General features: G+C 40.6%; 1 protein-coding gene across 5 annotated transcripts in view; it reads left to right on the top strand.

Moving 5' to 3' along the window:
• Positions 1–23,232, top strand: part of LOC117819188 (homeobox protein orthopedia B-like) — an 81,333-nt gene that overhangs the window by 19,329 nt on the left and 38,772 nt on the right. For 4 of the 5 annotated variants that reach the window (XR_004632474.1, XM_034692433.1, XM_034692436.1 and 1 more), the window contains one exon: positions 12,042–12,179. The exons of the other annotated variant lie outside the window; for it this stretch is intronic. The gene's annotated coding sequence lies outside the window, so the exon portion shown is untranslated. The remainder of the gene's footprint in view (positions 1–12,041; positions 12,180–23,232) is intronic. 5 annotated transcript variants of the gene reach the window in all.

The raw sequence follows: 23,232 nt of genomic DNA, 5'->3' as shown, positions 1-23,232 counted from the left end.
TGTATTATAATTAACCATTGAACTCCAAACATGCAACCCTTTTAGCATCTAACATGGTTAGTGACCCGTGGTCCTTCCTCTGAAACACTAAATGTGAGATTCTTTAGTTTCGAAATTAAATCAGAAAGTACCCCAAACAAGATATAAATGCAAAAATTTGAATGCATTATTTTGAAAGCAAAATAATCCAGATGTATTATTGCTATTAGCAAGATTTTAATATTTTTAAGTTCATTTTTCCTGCGTAAAACATTTTTTGCCTTTATTAATATAAAGCTAATATATAGCTTAACCCTCCTGTTATGTTGCGGGACCCGTTTTAAAGTCTATTTTAGGCAACATATGCCTTCCAAACCAGCTAAATGCAGCATAAAAATCTGGGCAGTATGTGACAGAAGAGGTGTTGTGTTAATTTATCAACATCACTACAGAAAAATAAAAAATCTAAATTTAAAATAAAATAAAATAAAATAAACAAAGATCTATGTCATGTAAAACTATTGTATTTATAATAAGGGCTTTCCAATGTACATTAAAACAGTTTTAACATTAATTTTAATGAAAAACAAGTGAGTTATCCTCATTGAACCATGATCTGTGAGAATTAAAGAACACCATTTGACTAAATCTTGATTTATACAATTAGAAAAGAGTAAAAAAATTAGATTGAAAAAAATGTGTGTTGGGATATTTTGGGGTTCTGACACTTTTGGATAATTAAATATGCCCCAGGTCAAATTGACCCAGGAACATTATTTCTGTTCCAGAGAAACAAACATAACAGGAGGGTTAATATATAGTTTCTTATCTGAAGGTACAGCAGCTTAAGTGGAAGCAATTTGTTGTTAACAGTATTGCAGAGTTTGAAATGTTAAAATTGTACAATACCTCTGAAATGAAAATCAAACTTTAGCTCAGTTTACCAGTAATTAGTTAATTCCACAGGTTGAAATGTTCCGCTGATGAGACAGAATAGATTTTTATCTTTCTAAACCTCCCCTGTCTCTCACTCTACAGAAAGAACACTGTGTGAATTGTTATATGTCAGCAATACTGTGTGTGTGTGTGTGTGTGTGTGTGTGTGTGTGTGTGTGTGTGTGTGTGTGTGTGTGTGTGTGTGTGTGTGTGTCACAGAGAGGATACAGGTGTTGTTAGCAAGCTCTGAAGGTGACTGCTGGTCTCATCCATCAAACCGGCTTTCCTCAGGCTGATCCCTAATGGATCCCCTCAATCAGAGTCGCTCACTGTCAGTCGCAGCGCAACAAAATGAGAAATCAAGCAACTGGTCGCGCAGCCAAGGTTGGGAGTCATATAAAGGGGACAAAGTGATAAAGACCAGCTCGTGTCCAGCCTGTTGATTAGTATTGAGTGATCCCAGCCTTCTAGCCGCTCATGACGGAAACAGGACATCAATCTGGACAAAGCTACTTCTTCAACAACTATAATTCTGCCACACATTTGCTCTATCCAACCCTGCAAACTTGCATTCAGGACGATGTGATATGCAAACAGTCTGTACCTTTATAATGAACTCCCAAAATTAGACAGTTCTAATAAATCAGTATAATTTGGTAACAGGGTACGGACTGAGTGTGCCAAAGGTTTTGATTTAATTCTGTACAATTTCCAGCAGTAATACAAATGTTAAATGAGATGGTAAATGGGCTAAGCCTTCTTTATACTCTTAAAAAACAGTCCTAATGTAGTTATCTAGTGTTAACGCACTTCACTTTACCATAGGCCATTAAAACCTATGAAGGGAGGACAGATTCAAACAGAGCGCTCTCTTTATTCGTCCATGTCCGGGCTTCCTCATATGTTAAAGGCTGCCTCTGTCCTCTCTTTGCAATGATTTGATTTGAGAGGCTAATATACTGAAAGCCTCTTCCTCCTGTTTGTCTCCAGCTCCTCATTCTCTCAGCTTTAAAAGCCCAAAGCCTTTATTATTGAAAAGACCTCTGTTTGGTTTTAGGGTCTAACAAAATAGTGTACCACATTTTCCACAGTGAACACAGAATGAAAAGAGTTTGAGTGGCAGCAGAACCTAAAATAGATTCATCACACAGGATGTCTGTGTTGGGCTCTTAAATAGACAGGAAAGAGGAAATGTGAATCATAGATATATGGAGGGATAGTAAAGTAATCACACTAAAAGCTCTCTGTCTTGCTGCAGGTTGTGCTCCCACTGTACAAACGTCATCCTATGCCTCAGATGGCTTATATTATCTACACATTAGTGTCATTTCAGATTAGTGGTTCAAGGCCTTTAACCCTACGTTACGTTACGTTGCGTTACGTTACGTTACATCACATTAACTGTTCATCAGTTGGTTTGTAATGGTTATTCAAATTACAAAATTGTGATAAGTATTGCTAAGGGCAAGGAATATTGGTTACAAAAGACACACTGACCTGGATGTGCTGGATACTTCCAGGCTTATGAACCCAGTATACACTTGAGGTCAAAATTATTAGCCCCCCCAGGAATTCTGGAACATTTTCCTTAAATTCTGCCCAATGTTTGAATCATTGATAAAACTTGATATAAGCAAACATTCACCAGTGTTCTTTAGTAGCTTTGGTACATTTTGGAATGTAAAATACATTTTTAGGATAACTTTATATCAAATATAGTGAAAAATGGGGTGGTCAAATTATTAGCCCCCCCTGTGAATTTTTACTTTTAAAAACACACCTGAGCAGTCAGTGTGTTTCCTAACAACACCTGTAGGTCAATTGGCTTCCTAACAACACCTGAGCATTCAAACAGCATTGAGATTTACTTAAGGGACTCCAAACAGGGCACTTGAACACGTTATTGAGAGAGACTACTCTTAATCACCATGCCAAAGACAATGGAAATCAGTCTTGAGCTCAGAAAGAAGATAATTGAGGCTCATAATAAGGGGGAAGGCTATACTGTCATTTCCAGGTGTTTTACAGTGTCTAGAATAGCTGTACGTTGCATCATTGCAAAGTACAAGGAGACAAACTCTGTTAGAAACAAACCTAGGCGTGGTAGAAAACCGCAAGATTTCAAGAACTTTGCAGAGGAAAGTAGTCGAAGATGTCAGCAAGAAGCCCCGGACATCTTCCAAGGCGATTGTTGCTGACCTGACCTCCATTGGAGTTTATGTTTGAAGGAGCACAGTTGTGAGGGATCTTCATCATAGTGGGCTTCAGGACCATCGTCCCAGAAGAACCCCTTTATTCAAAGAGCGGCACATCAGAGCTAGACTGAGGTTTGCCCGTGAACATTTAAAAGGTAAAGATGAGTTTTGGAAGTCCATCTTTTGGTCTGACGGAACTTTTTGGGCATATGGATGTTGTTCATGTTTGGCCAAGAAAGGGAGAGTCCTTCAACCCTTAGAACACGGTCCTCAGAATTAAACATGGTGGAGGGAGCATCTTACTGTGGGGCTGTTTTGCAGCCTCAGGCACTGGGAGCCTTGTTCGGGTGCATGGCATCATGAAAAAAGAAAGTTATGTTGACATTTTGAGGGATAATGTGAAGAACTCTGCTCTTAGTCTAGGCTTTGGTCGGTGCTGGGTCTTCCAGCAAGACAATGATCCAAAGCTTACGTCAAAATTGGTCACAGTTCTTAATGGACACCAAAACCAAGGTCCTGGAGCGGCCCGTACAGAGCCCAGATCTAAATCCTGTGAAGAATCTGTGGCGGGTGCTCAAAGTGAATGTCCATGCTCAGAAACCATGTATTTTGGACCAGCTGGAACAATTTGCATTGGAAAAATGGGCCAAAATCCCTCCAGAGACATGTGCCAACCTTGTAAAGAACTATTTGAAGAGGTTGTTGTCAGGTATGGCTCAGAACGGGTGCACTATTGACTACTTAGGGCAAGGGGGCTAATAATTTTGGACATGCCATTGTTACCTTTTCTTGTTTCAATTCATTGCATCAACAAAATATCCAAGTCAAACATAGTGAACATTTGTCTTTGTTATTTTGGAAACACATAAACTATAAACACTTGTTTTTAATGGTCATTTTCATGGAGAAATCAAGGGTTTTATCTGATTTCACAAGGGGGGCTAATCATTTTGACCTCAACTGTACCTGTCGAAATCAATGTCTCCGAGAACCAAAATCAGTTTTCTCTTCAGCGTTGATCATAAAGAAGTCTGTATTTTACAGCCCATGTAAGGAATTGTTGACTGGTCATGAAACTGATTGAAATTAACAGCATCGCCTCTTCAGCTACAAAAACAAAGAAGACCATCAAGGGCAAGACCAACAATTTCTTTATTGTAATTTTTCATGCCAGTAAACACTGACGACGAAAACACTCTTTTTAAAAAAAAAAGTATTCACCAGCAAAGATTTAGAGAGTGATACGTTTCACTGTAAAGCAAGAGGAGATTTTTTTTGCACTTTAAGATATGAGAAGTACCGCTTTGACACAAATGGAATTTGTCTCAGGAGCTTTAAATGTTTTTTTCTCCATTTTTGATGCATTGATTTAGACAAAGCATCAAAAGTTCAAATGCTGTTCCAAATCTTCTTCACCCTGCCAAGAACAATGTTTTAGTGTGAAATTAACAGCCTTTTATAGATTCAATAATTTGAATATAGTTGCCAAAATTACCTTTCAAATTGCCTTTTGTCTAAGTTTGTTGTTTTAGAATGCTGATTCTAAAACTGCTGAATTGACTGAACATCAGAGATAACACATTTTTGAAGATACATGGACTGTACTTTTTTTTCATTACTTTCCTAGCATACTGACCACTCAGTGGTTTTACTCTTTACTCTCACACACACACTTATTCATACACTGGTGGCAGAGGCTGATTCATAAAGCACAGATCGCCGCTATCACTTTCACACATTTACACACTGATGGCTATGCCTTTGAGAGCAACCTGGGGTTTAGTGTAGGACACTCTGACATGAGACTGCAGGAGCTGGGGATTGAACCTCTAACCTGTTTGATTTGAAGACAACCCACTCTCCCACTGAGCCCCACATATTTTAAAAAACAAGTTAGCCAACAAAAATTAACATTGGTAATATGGGGTGTTTTAACAAACCAATTCTTCAAGGTTTTCTGCAATACACTTTTAGAGATCAACACAGCATGATAACTATGTTGACGGTAGTGTTGGTCATTATTCTTCCTATTCATTCTTTGTCCTTCTGTCAGGCAGATACACGCCTGTTGTGGAATATGGTCAGATTAATATTGGTGGTGGTATTGATTTGGAGGCCTGCACACAGTCGTACATACAGCTGTCTGTTGGTGGGCTCACCCATCATCATGAGTTGGTGTCTGACTGGGAACACCAGGGGTGGTGTGAGCACCCATCAGAAATTAATCAAAGATTTAATGCTTCCTCTGTTTCCCCTGTTTCCCAGAGCTTGAACATTTCTCATATTTGAATAAAAGCATTTGATTTTTCAGCTGAAGCGTGACTGCAGCTTTTCAGAGACACGCAACAAATGAGAACAAAATGTAGCTCAGAGCTTTTAGCAGTGGTGTCGTCATCACAATCAGTTAACAAGCCTTGGAGTTATAGTTACCTGTATATTATAAAGGTACAACAAGCACATGCTGTGTAAGAAGGCATTGATTGTTTACTTAAACCTCCTGTTAGGAACCTTTGGTTTGTGTTGATTTTAGCCCCCCCTGTAGACAAAGTTGTGTCTTTTATCTCTATGTTGATCTTGTCCCAAACACAAGTGGTGTTTTCTGACAAGAAATCTCAATATTTACTATTTATTATTCATTATTTCAACAGTCAAACATATAACTAACTGTAAATCTTTGCTGTAGAAAATGTTAACCGTCAGCAGCGTACTATGCTCACTATGAGCAGCATCTACATCCTGACAGCAGTTTTTGATATGAAAAATAAATTAATAGAAATATTCAATCTTTGTGATGATGGTCTAGTTTGTTCTTGTGGGTCAAAAACAGTTTTAATTTTCAGTGTGTCGCATAGGCAGCAAAAAACTCCTGACAGTGGCTTTAAATAAAAATATCAAATTTATTGTGATAATTGTGCAATGTTTTTATACTGAATGCTCAACCCTGTGATAATATTACTGCAATTTATTGTGCAGCTTTATAATGAATCATAAAATGCATGTGCAATTTTGTAAAAAGCCTTTAAAAGAACATCAGGATCAATGTTGAAGTAAAAATCTTACACTGAAAAATATGGAGTGAATATCCAGCTGGCTCTAAGATGAGACAAAAACTTTCACAAAGATGAATCTTCAGCTCTTAAAGTGTTTAATAAATGTTATATACAGCCTTACAGCTTTGACTCTAGAGTGAAGATCGCACTCTTATTACTGATTTCTCCACCATCAGTGACACAGACTGAATTTATGAAGAGGACAGCTGTCGCTACATCTGGTCGAAGTCTCTCCGCTCGCCTCGTCCGTCTCTTTGTCTCACCCTCCACGTTCCTCTCCCTCTGAAGCTAATGAAGGCTCCTTGGTTACAGTCCATGATTATCATACAGATAGGATCATATCCCATTGATTTTATGCAGATGATCACCTTTCTGTGTACGCAGGCCTGATGGTGGTAGTAATTTACAGAAGAAAATCAATTACCCTCCTCGTCTGCAGGAGTAATTGTTTATTATTTTCCTATTAGACAAACTGTGTTGATCAATGTTATGGAAAGATTGCCCATGAATACTATCAACATAAATAGATTTGCCTTCGACATTAGCACTAGTTTTCCTTTAATGACCTGTACAATGTCAAACCAATGGCATAGGCTGAGATATAAGCACTCACACTGCGTGTGTCATTGTTTACATGTGTTTGTGTGTGTGTAGTGTGGGCTTTATAACACTGACGTAGCGCTGTATCTCTGTTCAGACCTTTTTCTGTTTCTTTGTGAGGACAAGTCTTACACTTCTTCCCTTTTTTAAACACAGACACCCTATTTAAGCCTTGAATTTCCCTGGGAGTCAGATTTGCACTCTGTCGATGTTTGATGTCATAATGAAACGATTACATTTAAGATACAATAAGCTGACGATCTTAAACGACACTGTTGTTGTTTCACAAATGTGCTGTTGATGTGAATAGTCAGTGGTTCCCTCGGCCCCGTCCACAGCCTCTCTGCCTGTATCAGCGTCGATTGATCTCGACACAAACTAATCACTATTACTCACTGAGGTAATTGGCCCGGCCCAGATCAGAGAGAAGCAACCGATCGACTGGTCTGGTGATCGATATTCTGATCAGAAGAGGAGGGAGCAGAAAGTAAGGACGCAGAGGAAGGAGGAGGGATGTTTTGTAATGTGCCAGATCAATCTGACTGAACAGCACGCTGTCAGGGTGTGTTCAAGTCCACCCATCACACTCACGGTGAGGACCAGTTCAACTTTACCACCAAAGCTTTTCTCCCAGGTGTCTTACACATAGCTGGATTAAACGAGAGTTCATAGTCACTACAAATTCTGGCACACTTCCTCTAGTTCTTATCAGTCCCTCAAGAGGTAAACAGCTCCCAGAGGGCAAGATAGAACATTGAAAAAGTTACCAGTATAGAAAAGGCAGCACTCAAATTCATGCAAACTTCAAACATCTTTAGAGCTGACTTTGGAAGGCTCAGACCAATTCTACTCATGGTAACAGCTGCATCTTAGATATCTAAATCCAAGCAGGCATATTTAGGATACTAGACTCAGCTGGATTGGTTCAATGTTATGGTGTACTGGTAATTTACTGACCAAAACAGTAACTTACAGCAGTCCAAATTTAACTGATGCTGTGATTCAGTTGTTCAGTTGCAATTCTGCTGTGAAACTGTGGACTCGTTTCTTCTGTCCTCAGAGTGATCCCCCTCTCTTAGGTTTGGTCCCTCTTTATCTTTAAGTGTCAGGATACAGTATGTGGTTTATATTATATAGATTATACAGTAACATAGAAACCAATTTGTGCTTTAGAGATACATCTGACTTGAGTATTTAATTCTTAGAATACTTATTGGAGCCTTTTTATAAATGCAATTATAACAATCTCTTTTCGCCTCCCACAACTCAGTTGTGCAAAAACATTTTTCTTGCCCTAATATATTTTCATGTAGTGCTCTTGGTTGGGGAAATTATGTCATCAAAGGTGGGATCTTTAACACAATGATAACAATGTTATTAATATGCAGAATTAATCAAGTAAAGCTGAGAGACAAAGAATGAAAATAATTTTTTTTGTGTTTTATTTGAAATCACATCACAACACAGTTGATTGTACAGTCAGCATTTGTTAAATAACTTTACATATGATCCATCTTTCCAGTTTTTTTACTTTACAATTATAAAATAAAACTAAGAGAAAACATAGAAAAAGAAAAGTTTGAACATGGGGTGTCTTTTTGTTCCTAAAAAACACACGTTTATAAACACAGGTGTTTTAGATACTAGACATATGTAACATAAGGAGGGTGTTATATATGATTTCATCTTTTCCATGTATCCTTTGTTGCAAGTTGACCTCTATTTGTGACAAAGGAGGCTCACACCAACCTTACAGTTCCAAGTGTTTGCAGCCAAACACAGAGAAACAACAACTCGGAAAAACATGTAAATGTGTGTTTTCAGCAGTGTAGTGTCATGCATGTTTAGTGTATGTATGTGAGTGTAGCATGTACCCCCAGAGTTGTCAAACCTTAAATGATAAAACTTATAGAATATTTAAATTGGAATGGATCACCTTCTCTTTGAGGGTTCAGAAAACCAGATTTAAGTCCTCTATAGACAGGGTTTCAGACTTAAGCAATTTTTCGTTTTTGCATTTCTACAAAGATGTATGATACTAACAGGAAAAAAAAATCCCACTCAAAATCGACATTTGTCCCAAAAACATTCCTCAATTCTTTTTCATCTTACTCTAAAACGCATGTTCTCAAGGACAGACCTAAAACAGGGGGTAATGATTTGCTGGACCCACGGATCCTCCAGGAGCTGGAAGAACCGAAGTGTTGGGACCTATGACGAGGTGTGATAAAAAATCCAATAAAAAGACTTCCCACTAAATGCTCTCCATGAGGTTGAGTTACTTATCCTCCATTGAAATTCAGTGTTTTGTCCAGGCATCTTCAGAAATGCATATTGGTTTCCTTTTCTGGTAAGAGGACTCCTTTTCTTCCCTGTAACCCGGAAGTGTCTCTAGCCAGATGTTGATTGTTGCTGGATTGTCGAAACTTTCCAGAGACTTAAAACCAAACACGGAAAAATGCATTTGAATCAAAGAATTATGAAAACTCATTTTTTGCTCAGAGGTGAAAGATCTTCAGATTACACAAAACACCTCCAAACATTTGGCCTCAGCTTTTGCATTCTCCTGCTCGGTCTATTTCATGGAAAGAGCAGGTGTCCTAATATTTCATGCGTTCAGTGTGTTTGCACCCCTTAGCCCCCACTCCTTCCTTCATCTATTCCTCATCCCACTAGGGCCCATTTCTCTTTCATCCACGCTGCTCACTGTCCTCTCGCTCTTAGGAGGTTCCTGCTCGGCCAGACAGAACGCTGAGCACAGTTTCAGAGCGCCCGGCCCTCATCTCAGCGTCTCCCCCGACATAGCTCCTCCTGTCTTGCTTTCTCCTCCTCTCCACCTTCCCCCTTTTTTCCCTTTCTTCCCCTTCTCTCTTTTCCCTTTCCCTCTCTCTCTCTTCCTCTCTCTCTCTTTCTCTCTGTGGTTGTTGATTGGGTGTCTGAGTGCTTGTGGCAGCTGTGTGTTGTGTGTAATAGAGCAGAGAGGCTAGTCTGAATACAGCGATGGGAGAATTTGTTTATGTGAGAGATGCATAGATGGAGACAGGTCTCCAGACGCTACGGGCTCCCTCTTGCTGTCATCCCGCATTCAGGCCCTGACAGGAGATCTGAGATGGCCAAATATGCCAGACGCTCGGCCCAAATCCCCAAGCTGCACCCCACAATCCAACCTGTGTGTGTTTGTGTTTATTCAGATTTGACAGAGTGATTCTGTGTGTATGTGCCGGCAAGATAGCATGGATGCTTGATCAGATTCCCCTGCCACAGGCTCGGTCCAGGGTCCATTACCACTGAGCGATAGAGGGGAGAAACTCAACCAGCTATTCTCTTTTTATCCCATCCCAGTGATCTCTTTCTTTTTCTCTGATATGTTAAGTCTGTTCAGTGGGGCAAGGATGCAGCTTCAACAAGATGTGTGTATGTCCAGCTCAAACAGCTCATTTAGCATTTTCATTCCCCGCTCCTTGGTGCAATGGTCGCTGCATTTGTGTCTGATACTTGCAGCGGTTTGTCCGAGTTAGACTTGTCACTTCAACCTCGCATCTTTGGGGACTTTTTACTTTGTCTTTGTGTCACCATGATATGGGCGATGTTTTATTCAAATCAAGCGTTTCAATTGAATAACCTGTTTTTTTTATGGCGCTTTCCTGGGTTTTCAAGCAGCTTCACAGTGCACTATCTTGTTTGGTGTGGCACCCTTTCCTTAAATTAAAACTCACACGTGTTGGAATCAAACTGTTTGTCAAAGGACAATCAAAGAAGACTGAATCTGGAGCTGCTTCTTGTTGGTTCTGCAGCTGCAGAATCGACACCTCTCTCAATGCAGTTTTGCTTAAAACGCGGCGCATGCATTCTTCGAGCGACCACAGTCGACATGCTGTGGCCCTTTAACCGCCTTCAGCAATCACATTTGATGCTCCTTAATTACCCAAACACTTCTTCCCCTCCTTGTTTCCTCACTTGCAGCCTTCTTTCCCCGCTCAGCTGCAGAGACGGTACATTTGCTTACCGCTCTGCCTTTGCCTAAGTGTTCGCCTGCATGTAAATTAATCTTGATTCACTTTCCCCCTGCCCCTGCTGAGTGCTACAAATTACCCTATAGCAACGAAACAGCAGCAGTGAAAAAAAGCCAAATTGCTGCACTTGATAGGCTGTTGCTCCCGTGCTTTATGCCATTACATTAGGGCCACATAATGAACGCTCTCTTGTGAAAAGTAGTGTGTTGTGGGTTTTTAATTCATCCTGAATAGGGAATGTTTGTGTCTGCGTGTACGTGTTCCTCCACAAGGAGCTTTAATGAAGGAGGCCGTGCTGAGTAACCAAGCAGCATGTAGCGTGCATTCACTCACAGTACACCCCACCCTCCCTTACCCTCCCCAAACGTCAGCATCCATCATTCCATTTACAGGAGCTTGACAAAATTAGCTGCCTTTTGTTGCCCAAGTCCCTCTAATTGGCCAGGGGAGAAAAAAAAACAGGCTTTTGACACAAACATAGGCAACACATTCACTTACCGCAGCACTTGTCTCTGTGTGGATGTTAATGCCAGAGAGGTTGAGGTTTTAATTCAGCAGAACAAGAATTGGCTTTGGCTTGAGTGCTTCGTTTTCTACTCTGACTGCTCTTCACAAATGTCCCAGCCTTCTTTTTTATTGCTTTTAAACCACAGTTTTATGTTCTTTCTTCGCTGATGGATGTTCACTCAGTGCTTACTTGCTCGTCTGTTGAGAATACGTTCTCTGTCTTTGCTCTGTCATCACAAACACAATTTGTATTTTACCTGCTGTTTTTGATGTTAGTCAAATATTCTACTGCATATAAAGTAACCTTGACTATTGACAAAGGAAGGACACTCACTGTGGGTATGCTCTCCTATGCGTATGTGTGTGTGTGTTTGTGTGTGTAAATCAATGACAGTGAATGGGAGGAACCCCTCTACAAACCCTCATCTTTCATCTTGAATAACCGATATCATAAACAGACGCTGCTCATCAATCTCACCTGTGTTCCCGATACAAAGATGGGGGGCAGGCCTATTTCCCTCTCTTTCTGCAGACCTGATGACATTTACTAAATTGCCCTATGCGTGCGTGTGTGAGTGTGTATAAAGTGTATTTGGGAGCGTGTGTTTCTGTGCCAAATGTTTGTGCTTGGCAACATTTGTGCAATCTTGACGCTGTCTGTTTGTATTCCAGTAATATTGTAGATCAATTTGCTTTGAGTGGACTGTTCGGAGGCCTTGGCATTTTATCTTTTCTTATTTATTTATTTATTTATTTTGCAGTTACCTGTGCTTGCAACTGTGCAGCTCCATCACCGCCCACAGAGGGGCAGTGCAGCAGTTTGCAGTCGCTGTGGATGAGGACAGAAAATGAAATAAAAGTGGGGATAAATCAGGAAAAGCAGCACACATGAAGAAGAGGTAAAGATTGAATTATGTTTAATGATGTCATTTGGAGAGGAGTGTGCTATATTATAACAAATGATAAAAGTGTGTTTTAATGAGGAGTCATAAAGACTCAGTAGACAATCTTATTCAATAGGCCTCAGAATAGGCTTGCAAGGGTTGAAGAAGAACAAAGTGACTTTGGGACAATTATTGCACGCCTGTTTATTATCACTCACCAATTCCATGGCAAATTGAGTGTGCTGTAAAAGTGTGTGTCTGTGTGTGTGTGTCCCAAGGTCATGGTAAACATTGTACATCACTACCTTCAGGCAACAGTGATAATCCTTGGATAAATAATAGATGGAGTATATAAATCTATTAGCCTAAACAAGGCTGATAAAGACATTTATCCATCTGAGAGGGGGATTACCAGACTAAGACTCTCTGAGTGCATGTCTGTGTGTGTTTCTGTGTGTGTGCCTCTTTGTTTTTTCACCATAAAGGGGACTGCAGAGTCGCATCATAGTCTTTATGAACCAAATGAATAAAAGAACACATATCTGTCCCTGAAAACACACACTCCAGCCCTCCATCTGTAATACCTCAACTGCAACATTACCCACTAATCTTCACAGAAGAAGAAGAAAGCAGGATTGTGATTGAAAGACTCCCTTTACGGAAAATTTCTAATGAGTGCTCAATGGAGTGTTTTCAGGCCAACTGTTCCCTTTTGAACTAAAACTCTACAAAGTTCTCGGCAACTTCAAAACAAAGAGTGCCACAGCAATTAGACAGAAACAATTTAATGTCATTAAGTTGTAATTAATCTGCACACAATTCATTAAATACTAATTCCATATGAAAATCAGGCAGAGAAGAGCAGCGTCAATAGTGCAGCTAGCTGTAATTAGCATGTGATTGACAGCATGCTGAAACAGAGACTTTTTGGATGTGATGACTCGGCCTGTGTGTGTGTGTGTGTGTGTGTGTGTGTGTGTGTGTGTGTGTGTGTGTGTGTGTGTGTGTGTGTGTGTGTGTGTGTGTGTGTGTGTGTGTGTGTGTGTGTGTGTGTGTGTGTGTGTGTGTGCAAAGTGGATCATCTTAAGTGTGTAAAGATAAACTCCCCTCTGTCTGTTGATGGTAATTACATTCGCTCCCCTGTGGGTTAACTGGTATGGCCGGGTTGTGGGGGGGCATGATCTGTGCTAATTGTTGTACATGAGAGCCTGTTTTGGCTCCTGCGGGGCCTCCTCCTCCATGTGTGTGTGTGTGTGTGTGTGTGTGTGTGTGTGTGTGTTCAAGAGGTGTGACACTGAATGGAGCCATATGACTACAGGTCACACCCAGAGTGCCGTTGCTAGGATACAGCATCTGAAGCATCATGGAGGGGTGGTACTAGGGTACTCCATCTTCAGCCCCCTTACCCTCCACCACCACCACCACCATCCCAGCTCTTGCTTCCTCCCCCTCTGTCCCGCTCGTCTTCTTCCTCTCCCCTCCTGGGGTTTGTCTGAATGGTCCGGGCTGACAGGGGCTGAATGGTTTCGGGGGTGACAGGGGGGTGGTGTCCTATTTGTCCCTAAATGCTTCTCTATAGACCCCAGATAATAGACTGGCTGCCTGCTCCCCTTCCCCACCCGCTCCACCAAAACCTCCACCACCTCCGCCGCCACCTTCACCCACTCTGTCTCTGTCTCCTTGTCTCATTGTCTTCCTCCTCACCCCCTCTGTCTCGCTTTCCTCCCTATCATGTCTCCTTCTCTTCTCATCTCTTTCTCTGTCTCTCTCTCTTTTCTTTTCTCCTCCTCTGGTAAAGTCTCTGATGTATAAACATTCTCTGTCTGCTTGTTATATCGTCCATGTGCTGCTTTCAAGTATCATTTCTGTGCATGTAAAAGCGGAAGGTCACTGCTTATTACTCACCTCTCCAGCTCCTCTGCATTGTCCAGCAGCCCTGGCTCTGCTTTTTTTAATAGAGGGCTGCGTTTGATGTTGTTCTTTCATGCTTTTGTTTGGAGACATAGCTGAGGATAGCTTTGAAGGCTACTGGCCTGTTAGTCAGGCTGTGTGATAAATGAGAGGAAGTAAAGAAGAAGTCTTTTTTTAATGATGGATCTGTGATCAAATGAAAAATAATAAAGCCATGAAACCAACCCAAGCTTTGCAAAGATGTAGCCTCGCTCTGTATTCAAAGCGCACTCAAAAGGAAGGCACACAGAGAGGTCACCAACCTGCATCTGGATCACCATCTGCTTAGTGGATTCACTGCAAAAAAAAAAAAAATGTTTACCAACTTGAGTGTGCATGAGTGCATGCTTGATTTTGTGTATTTTGTGTATGTGTGTGAGCATGCCTGGCTGTGTGTGTTAGGGGTCAGGAGTGAAGATGTTACCCTCTGGTCATTCATCACACACGTGACACGCTCTCCCCTGCGCTCCGGTACGCAGAGGCAATGTTTTATAAAAGAATAACACGTCAGCGTGCACCCAGCGGCCATCCATTACCACCCTGTGCAACCTGCAAGGATCTCCAATACACTCACAGATATCACTGAACACAACACTTACTCACTGCATAAACAATATCAGCCTTTGTCCTGCAACTTTCAGTGTTCTGGAGGACTTTGTAAAACATAGATTTAAAATCTGCAAAAATGTGTGATTAGTGTAGTCCTGAGGGTTAGAAACAGAGGTTTGAAGAGATGGGTAAATGTAAGACACAGGAGGCCCAGGATCCAGACTCTGAGTTGGCTTTTGGGAGCTAAGCAGACCCCATAAGTGCTGAAGGGAAAAATGTCTTCATCCTTTCTCTTGCTACACAGACACATACACACACTCACATACACACAGTTAAGGCTGCTTTTGCAAGCCTCATCACTCTCCAAGCTGACAGCAGATACTACTACTGCTAACACACACTTGCACACATTCCTCCAAGTTTTTCAACAGCAAATGTTACAGAAAATAATATTGGCTTTTTTGCAATATGGCATCTGAGTAGATTAGATAATAATGTATTGATAGATTATAATCTAAAACAGAGCAGGAGGGTAAATTTGAAAAACATTGTTGTAAGACAATCACCCAAACAAGTCACATTAAAAGCTGCTTTAAAAAAATCCCAATATGTGATCTGTGCTCCATGCCTTTGGTTATATGTTTATCAACACACATTCACACATCATTGACTGTATTGTTTCAGGTTTGGAGAATAAAAGGCTTTCTCACTCAAATGTAGCCACCATAGACTGCACATAAAGATGGACATGACCATCAAAACACTTAGAGCTCGCCCTGGTGACTGGCTGCAGTATAAGTCACAGTGCCCGCCTCCTCCATCGTAACAGATGTAACATGGGTTAAACTAGAAAATTAGAATACATTATTCGTCACACTTGTTTACAGTCAATTAGTACTTATTATTCAGATAAGGGATGACCACAATTAATAGATTATCGATTAATTGATTGTTAAGAAATTACTCGAAACACGCATTTTTGTTTTCAATTTTCTGTCACGTGGAACAAACATCATGTGGTCTCATATGACACTCAGCTATCAGGGAGGTGTTTTAAGTTTAAAGCATGTTTGGATGTGAATCAGCTGTTAAAGGTGTTGTGCACAGCAGAGACGCTCAGCTGGTGCGTCAGGTCTCCATGAGCCCTTTTTAAAGAGGATCAATACGCAACTGCTGCCAACAATGACACAGACATGAAGTTTGACAACTTTGAACAGGACATATCCCCACCTTTAGATACAAAGCCAACAGACTGGTGGGAATTATGCTATGTTTGCAGAGCAGCAACATCAGAGCTGTCTGGGCTTTTCTGCAGCTGGACTGATTATGACCCGGTTGTGCTCCTGGCTGACTCCTGACCGAATACACATGTTTATTTTTTTAAATAAGAACAAGTAGGCAGAAAACTGGACCCTGTGGGTCTGAAGTACTTTCTGGTAATTATGAGCCTTCACATTATAAGACTATGTCCGTGAAGAATATTATTATGAGCCTGATCGTTGATGATCAGTGTTAAACATGTACATGTAATCAATACCATCAGTTAGATGCATTTTGTTGCTGTAGAAAATATAATTTAAGGGGAAAAGCGTATTTGGCATTGTTTATGACATAAGAATGATAATGGGTTTTTTTATTGATTAATCGATAATTGATCGTTAAATTTGCCAAAAATTTATCAAGGAAAAAACTTAAAATATACATCCCTAATTCAGATTTATATGCACGTGTTCACTTTCTTGAGGACTTTACTTTTAATTCTTTAGTTGATGCCATAAAGAGAGGATTGACATCATGATAGACAGCTCTGTCGGCTAATTCTTTACTAGGTTAGTAGAGCAAAGACAGATTGATGAAAAGAAAATATAACACAACACACTTACACAATAGTCATTAAATTGTCCCTACTGCAAGTGTGTGATCAAACAGAGATAAGAATCTGTTCCACTGTGGACTGCATCAACCTGAGGGATCTTTGGTGTTTTATTGATAAATTAAATGTGTGTTTTGTTTGGCAGAAGTGGCTTATAATCATTTCCATTGCTTGCTTCTGTGCATGCCGTGGCTCCAAAATTAGTCACCAGTGCAATATCTCAGTGCCGATCGGGGCTGTATTTTGGCTTCATTTTCTTACAATGGGAGGAGAAGGAGGCATGTCATCCATATCTGTTCAGTCAGTTGTAGCTATAGCTAGGATGTAGTTAGCTTAAAATAAGGGTTTTGTTAAAATAACAAAGTATCTGTAATGCTCAAGAATGAAGTGATTTGATTACTTTGTGCAAAAAAACTAAATAAATAAGTTTGGAATTAGACTTTCTCAGATTTATGGATTAAACAAACTATAGCATCTAAATTAGTTAGCCTGAGAAGTGTTAGTAGTTACTTTTTGTTTTGTTTGAACACTGCCAGACATGTTTTTTGCTCCATGCTGTGGACACACATACGTGGTGTCCATCTTCTCAACTTACTCACAAAGGGTCTGACATGTAGAAAATAATTTTGCTTCTGAAAGTGACAGATAAGCAAAGTATTTACCTATTTTTTTTAACTTCAAATGTACTACAAAATGACAATCATCTCAAGTGCAGATTTAGAGTCAGTGTTTGTGTTATTCATAATAAAACAATAGATTTTAAAGAGGGAGCATTTTCTTTTCCTCTCATTCATTGAACTGTCCTGTCCTTTTTGTTTGCGTCTGTATTGCAGTTTGTGCCTCTGGGCCCATCAGTATTTTGGATGCGACAGCGTGTGCTGTGTAAGACAGAACAAGTCGAGGACGCCATGAGTTATAGAGCTCTTAGACCAGTTTACGAGGACTATTATCTCTCAGTTAGTCTCAGTTTTATGTGCATTTTCTCTGGGCTGGTCTGGAACCATCAATTTAATGCTTTCATAAAGCGAGGTTAGATAGCACTGAATCAAACAGAGCGCCTGCTGACACTCTCCTCTGCTTTAGAGCTAAAGTCACAAAGAGGAGACGGAAGGAGAAGACGAGGAGAGGCGATGAAGGATGGACGGACAGTTTTATGACATCTTTTTAAAGCCAATTTAAAACAAAAGTTTTGTTTCCGGCTGCAATAACAATTGGAAATGTGGTCACATAGCGAAACTCAAACAAACAGTGTCTGTTGCACGTTTTATTGTCTGACGTGACTGTGTGTTCTTGTATCAAACAGACTTATGTGTTCTGTGAGGCAGACGTTTTCATGGTGCGTATTCTCAGTTTTATAGCAGACCGTTCCTTTTGTGATGTCGCTCTATCACCTGCTGTTTCCTGTCAGCAGTGTGACAGACAAAGACCGTTATTAGCTCAAACATGTACGTTCAGTTCACTTTCCACCAAACACAATGCAGGGATCGATACATAGTGGATCAGAGTGAAGTACTAACGGACAAAAAGCCAGTTTTTCAAGCAGCCATTCAATAAGTCTGATTCCATTTCACCTCATTTATGATGTTTGTGTTTGTGTTGGTGTGTAATCCATCTGCTCTAGTGTGACACCTTCATTTTAAATGCTGGTGGAGACACAGCAGGCAAAGAGGACAGATAGATGAGAAAGCAAGGGAACAAGGAAAGGAAAAGAAGAGCTGAAATGACCTAAGTAGAGATTGTTTTAGTTTGTTTGTGCGAGTCGCTGCACTCTCTGACGAGGAAGAGGAGATTTATCAGCTCTCAGCGGTGCCACACACCCTGACAGAACGACAGAGTGAGAATCCCCCTGACACACAAACACAGATGTACCCTGTTGTGTTGGCTTTGTGTGTGTGTGTTGTGACAGGCATGCTGGAGGCTGCAGGTTCTTGTGTCTGGCCGTGACGAGCATGTCATTAGCAGAGAGGAGGAGAGTCAGAGAGCCTCATCAGTATTTCAATAGTCTGACATCTCGGCCGGCTATCCTCTATCCTACAGGGGGCCTCCTGCTCTCCTCTCCTACGCCTCCAGCTCCCAATCTGCTCTGTTATCACTCTCTCCCCCTCCTTCTTACCTTCCTATCCTTGCTCTTCTGCTTCTCATTCTGTATCACTTTTTTGGTCTTTATGTCTGTGACTGTGTAATTTATACTCCTTCTTTCCTTTTGCTTTGTCTCAGTGTGCGTTGGAATTTGTCACAGAGTGTAACCTGCTGTGCCTGACGACTGGGTGTAAAGTATTAGATTCTTTTTACTTTGGCTGCGCTGAGTGAGTTTCTGGCTCTAGTGAAATCCAGCAGAGCTATGACCAAGGACTAAATCTGAGTTCAAAATGAACCTCAAATTTTTCCTGGCAATTTTACATGGACATAATAAAAGCTCTCTATCTGTACCGGTCAAACTATCTTATTCACCCCTTGAAACATAATAAAAAGGAAAATAAGCGACAGTGATGTATTTGTGTCAGATGGCTGTTCCTGCTCAACAATGAGTCTGGTTCTCCTCCAGATTTCTGCCTGGTAGAGAGATAAAAATGGTGGTAATAAATCGTACCTCTTATTTCTTCTGTATGTGTAAGTGCTATTTTGAACAAATAATCAAATTCTGCTTTAAACGTATGACCAAGCGGCAACCTCTGGTCTCAAACTATGAAGCCCATGCGGAAGGGTTATAAACTGCAATTCATCAAGAATCCACTTGAGGCTGGCTGCAGAAACATCGGAAACCACATAGACACCAATTCAAAAAGACGATCTTTGCAGCATTAATAAACATGTTTACAGCCTGGTTCAAAAAACTGCTTGGCTCTATGTAGCTAATTTCTCTATCGGTACACACTGTATGGGGGTGAATTTTTTTCTAATGCGACGGTTCAGAAGATATTAAGATTCCGAGTTTTTGCCAAAATAAGGACATGACTGACTTGACTCCCGGTCAGGAACACATAGCTGTTGGCTAGGACGCTCAAACTCCGCCTCTTTATGTCACACTATGCCTGGTTGAGGTCCACATTTCCAATATGGCTGCCGCCGTCAATTGGCTTCAAAACAGCACTCAGGAACAGTTGGGTGACGTCATGGATACTATGTCCATAATTTATAGTCTATGTGTATGACTCATCAAAAATCTTTGCCTTGTTAAATGTTAACAAAGGCCTTTTTGGCAGCATGCAGTTAATCACTTTGAGTGACACCTACCCCCCACCATTGGTCTCAGACTAAAATAAAGAAATGGTTAGTCTTTATGTGGATGGTCTTGTTTGCTTTTGAAGCTCATGTATGGACATCAGTACTAGTTTCAGTCTGTTTGGCATTCATCAAAAAACTCCTCACAGGATCTTTAAATGAGATAAAATTGTTTTCTCTATTTTTTGTAGTATTTTTATGCCATCATTGAGAGGTTTGAATGGTGCATGGAGTTGGAAACTGTGAAGAGAGCATGGGGGCAGACTTGCAGGGTTAAGTCGGAAGCCAGGGCCATTTCTTCAAGGACTGTAACCTTGGTACATTGGTTGTGCAATCTACTCACTGAATTAAACTGGCACCCCTAATATGCATTTTTTAAATTATACTTGAAGCAACACATGTGGTGCACACATCCAAAACCTGAAGTACTGGGTGCTGGACTGAGATCGCAAAAGTAAAAAGTAGATACGTCTGCACATCAGAAGCTGCTCCAAAGAGCATTTAATGAAATATATCACCACAAGTGACATTTCGGGCTGTTCATCAGACATAAACTATGGAGTTTAAGAGAACTATAATTTAAAATTATACTTGAACCAGTATTATCCACTGGTAGTGCCTAAAATCCTGTTAAGGGTAAGTGAGTATCAGCGAGAACACTATTCTGGTACCATTAAGTTGAAAGCAACCAATCCCCACCCCCAAACTCCCAATTGTTTTTAGATTAATTCAAGTCATGATGAAAAATATCAATTGTGCAGTGCTAGCAAAATGTCTGTTAGTTAAACTTGGCAAGATATCAGAAACAGTGTTTTTTCTACTAATAATAATAGGATACTGCTAGTATTGAAGGGATACTTGATATCAAATGTAGCCCAAGTCTGCTTATCATTATTAGCATCAAAGGGAAGACTGCAAGGGGACGTCCCCATTTTCTAATACTCAAATTGTATAGATGAAATAACATTGTGTATTTCTTTGTTTGTTCAGTAACACCAGTAAAATCCAGCAATCACGATATAGAGCACATTATCTAACTTAAAAAAATGTATTTTTCAAGAGATCAGATCCCCTGTAAAAATATGTCCTTTGAATATTTGACACTTTGAAGCAGCAGCTCTTATTTTCAGCAGTGGAACGCCCCAAACAACAGTCCTGCTCAAGCAGCAGGCTGTTGCACTTTGTGTGAAAAATACTCAAATCTACAGGAGAAAAGAGAAAAAAAAAAAACAAGTCAGGTCAGGCTTAATTGTGATTCTGATTTGAATGAGAAAGCAGCTTAATAAAAGGGCCATCGGAGGCAGAGAGGTAAAAGGTTTTACCTTTAACAAGCGCTGCGCTAAAACAACTCTGAGCCTGAAGAGGTGCGCTCTGAAAGGCATGTATAAAGCTCTTTGTAAGTGTCTGCTTATGAGTGTGTGTATGTGTTAGCAGTTGTACACACACACACACACACACACACACACACACACACACACACACACACACACACATATATATAGGGGTGATTTATTCCAAGCACAGGGCAGGTAAATTGAAGCAGGCCTTTCAGGTTGGTTTTCAGCTCCAGGTCTAATGAGAGCAGCGTTTCCCGTCTCTCCAAACAATGCGCTCCTGTCTCTTAAGAGCCCTTCCACCCGCCTGCAGCAGAGCCACTCTACATTAGATCTGTGGCCTGCAGCAGCCACTACACTGAAAGGCCTCAGGCTCCGAAATGGCTGTTTGATTCTCTCCCTGCTTTGCCTCTAAATGAATGATTTATTGGCTGTCAATGAGGAGGCCAAGCGTAATGGACAAAAGCAGCACTGCAGAGCTCCCAGTCAAGAGGATGTTGTTGTGGATGTTCTCTTTGAGGATCTCCCTGCCTCTGTCTCAAACTGTAATGAAGAGTAAACAACCAGGCCAGGGCCACACCACAGCCAGCTGGACTGCACTAGAAATCATGCAACTTCAAGTTCAATGTTGACTTCTTGCCCCTTTTAGCCCATAATGGAAACATATTTTAAATCTCATTCACAGCTTTTGGGAACTCATTGAGGAAATAATACTCATTGTCCCAATATTGAGGTGTTAGTACTTTCAAATTTGCACCTGTCATGATGATCAAAATTTCAAATTGCTTAGGTTATCTAACATTTAAGGCAACACCTCACCCTTTACTCTTCAAATTTATCTTTGAAATGATACTTGAGCCACAGATGCAGAACGCTGTAAGCTATCAGACACACTGATTCCTCCTTTTCACATACACACACATCCTCAATCAATTAACACCACTGTGTAACGTACCACACACACACACACCGACACTGGAGTGGCCGCAGGCGGCAGTGGAGACGTGTTATTTAAAATCCCCACTGCTTTTGTTCCCGTAAAAGGGGACATTAACACCCGCTCGTCCTTTGGCCTCTGCCTGTCATCCAAACAGCTAATTTCTCCAGATCCCCTCTAATCCCCCAGGAGAGCCAGCAGGGCCCGGGGCCAGCAGGGACAGGGGCCTCAGAGGCCTGGCAGCCAGAATAGAGAGTCGATGGGTGCTTTTAAAAATTGACGTTCTAAAATGTGCCTTTGTTTGCAGCATGCTCCCCGGCGTCCCGCCTTTCAGTGGCTCTAATGATAAGTGACAGGCCATTAATTGAAGCTCTTTAGGAAGCCATCATCAGACACACGTCTCATCCTTTTCCACTGAGACTAGAGAAACAGCATGCAGGATGCTAGATGAGAAAATTGTTGGGTTACGTTGCTTAATCTGTTTGATTTTAGTGGTTATGGGAAATAGTGATTTGAAAAATGAGGTTTTAATTGGCTGCAGAAATTTCAATCTCTATTTGAGCAGTAAAATATGGGTCAGTATAAACAGCTTAATGCAAGATGAATCACATTATTGTCATACATTTGGGAGGATTTTTACTCTTTTCTTATTCAGTTCATATTCAGTTTTTTGTTGCATACTTTTTATTTGTGTGCGTGCCTTTATTTCTCAACAAATATTGTAATGTAACAATCCTGACTTATTTTAAAGGGCCTTCTTTTGCAGCAGAGTATTTTAAAAACATCCAAAGAAGTAAAGGGTAAGATTAACTAGAAATACTCCAGCTGCATAAAAAATTTCAGTGCCATCCAAATGTAATATATTGCATTTATAATGCACTGTGTGGCGCCATCAACTACTGTATTCTCTTTTCACTTTGGACTCTTCTCAGCATGATTTTCTATCAGCACCAAAAACACCAGGAGGGCTCAACGCTGCAGCGGTTACCTGAAATATTTCAAAGATTATTTGAAAATTGCTTGCTGAAATCTTGATAAGAAATAAGTAGAGCATTATAACAATGCAGTTGTCCTCATACCATTTTAGAAACACAGATTTAGGTGCACACCAGGCAGTGGGGCAGGAAAACAAGAGTACATAAATGAATATTTTATTGTTTTACTCTGTTTTAGTAATTATTTGTGGATATATTAACTGAAGAC

Source organism: Notolabrus celidotus, chromosome 9 (genome assembly GCF_009762535.1).
Source record: "Notolabrus celidotus isolate fNotCel1 chromosome 9, fNotCel1.pri, whole genome shotgun sequence".
NCBI lineage: Eukaryota > Metazoa > Chordata > Actinopteri > Labriformes > Labridae > Notolabrus > Notolabrus celidotus.
The sequence above is the reverse complement of the archived record's forward strand: the minus strand, read 5'-3'. Positions and strand labels throughout refer to the sequence as shown.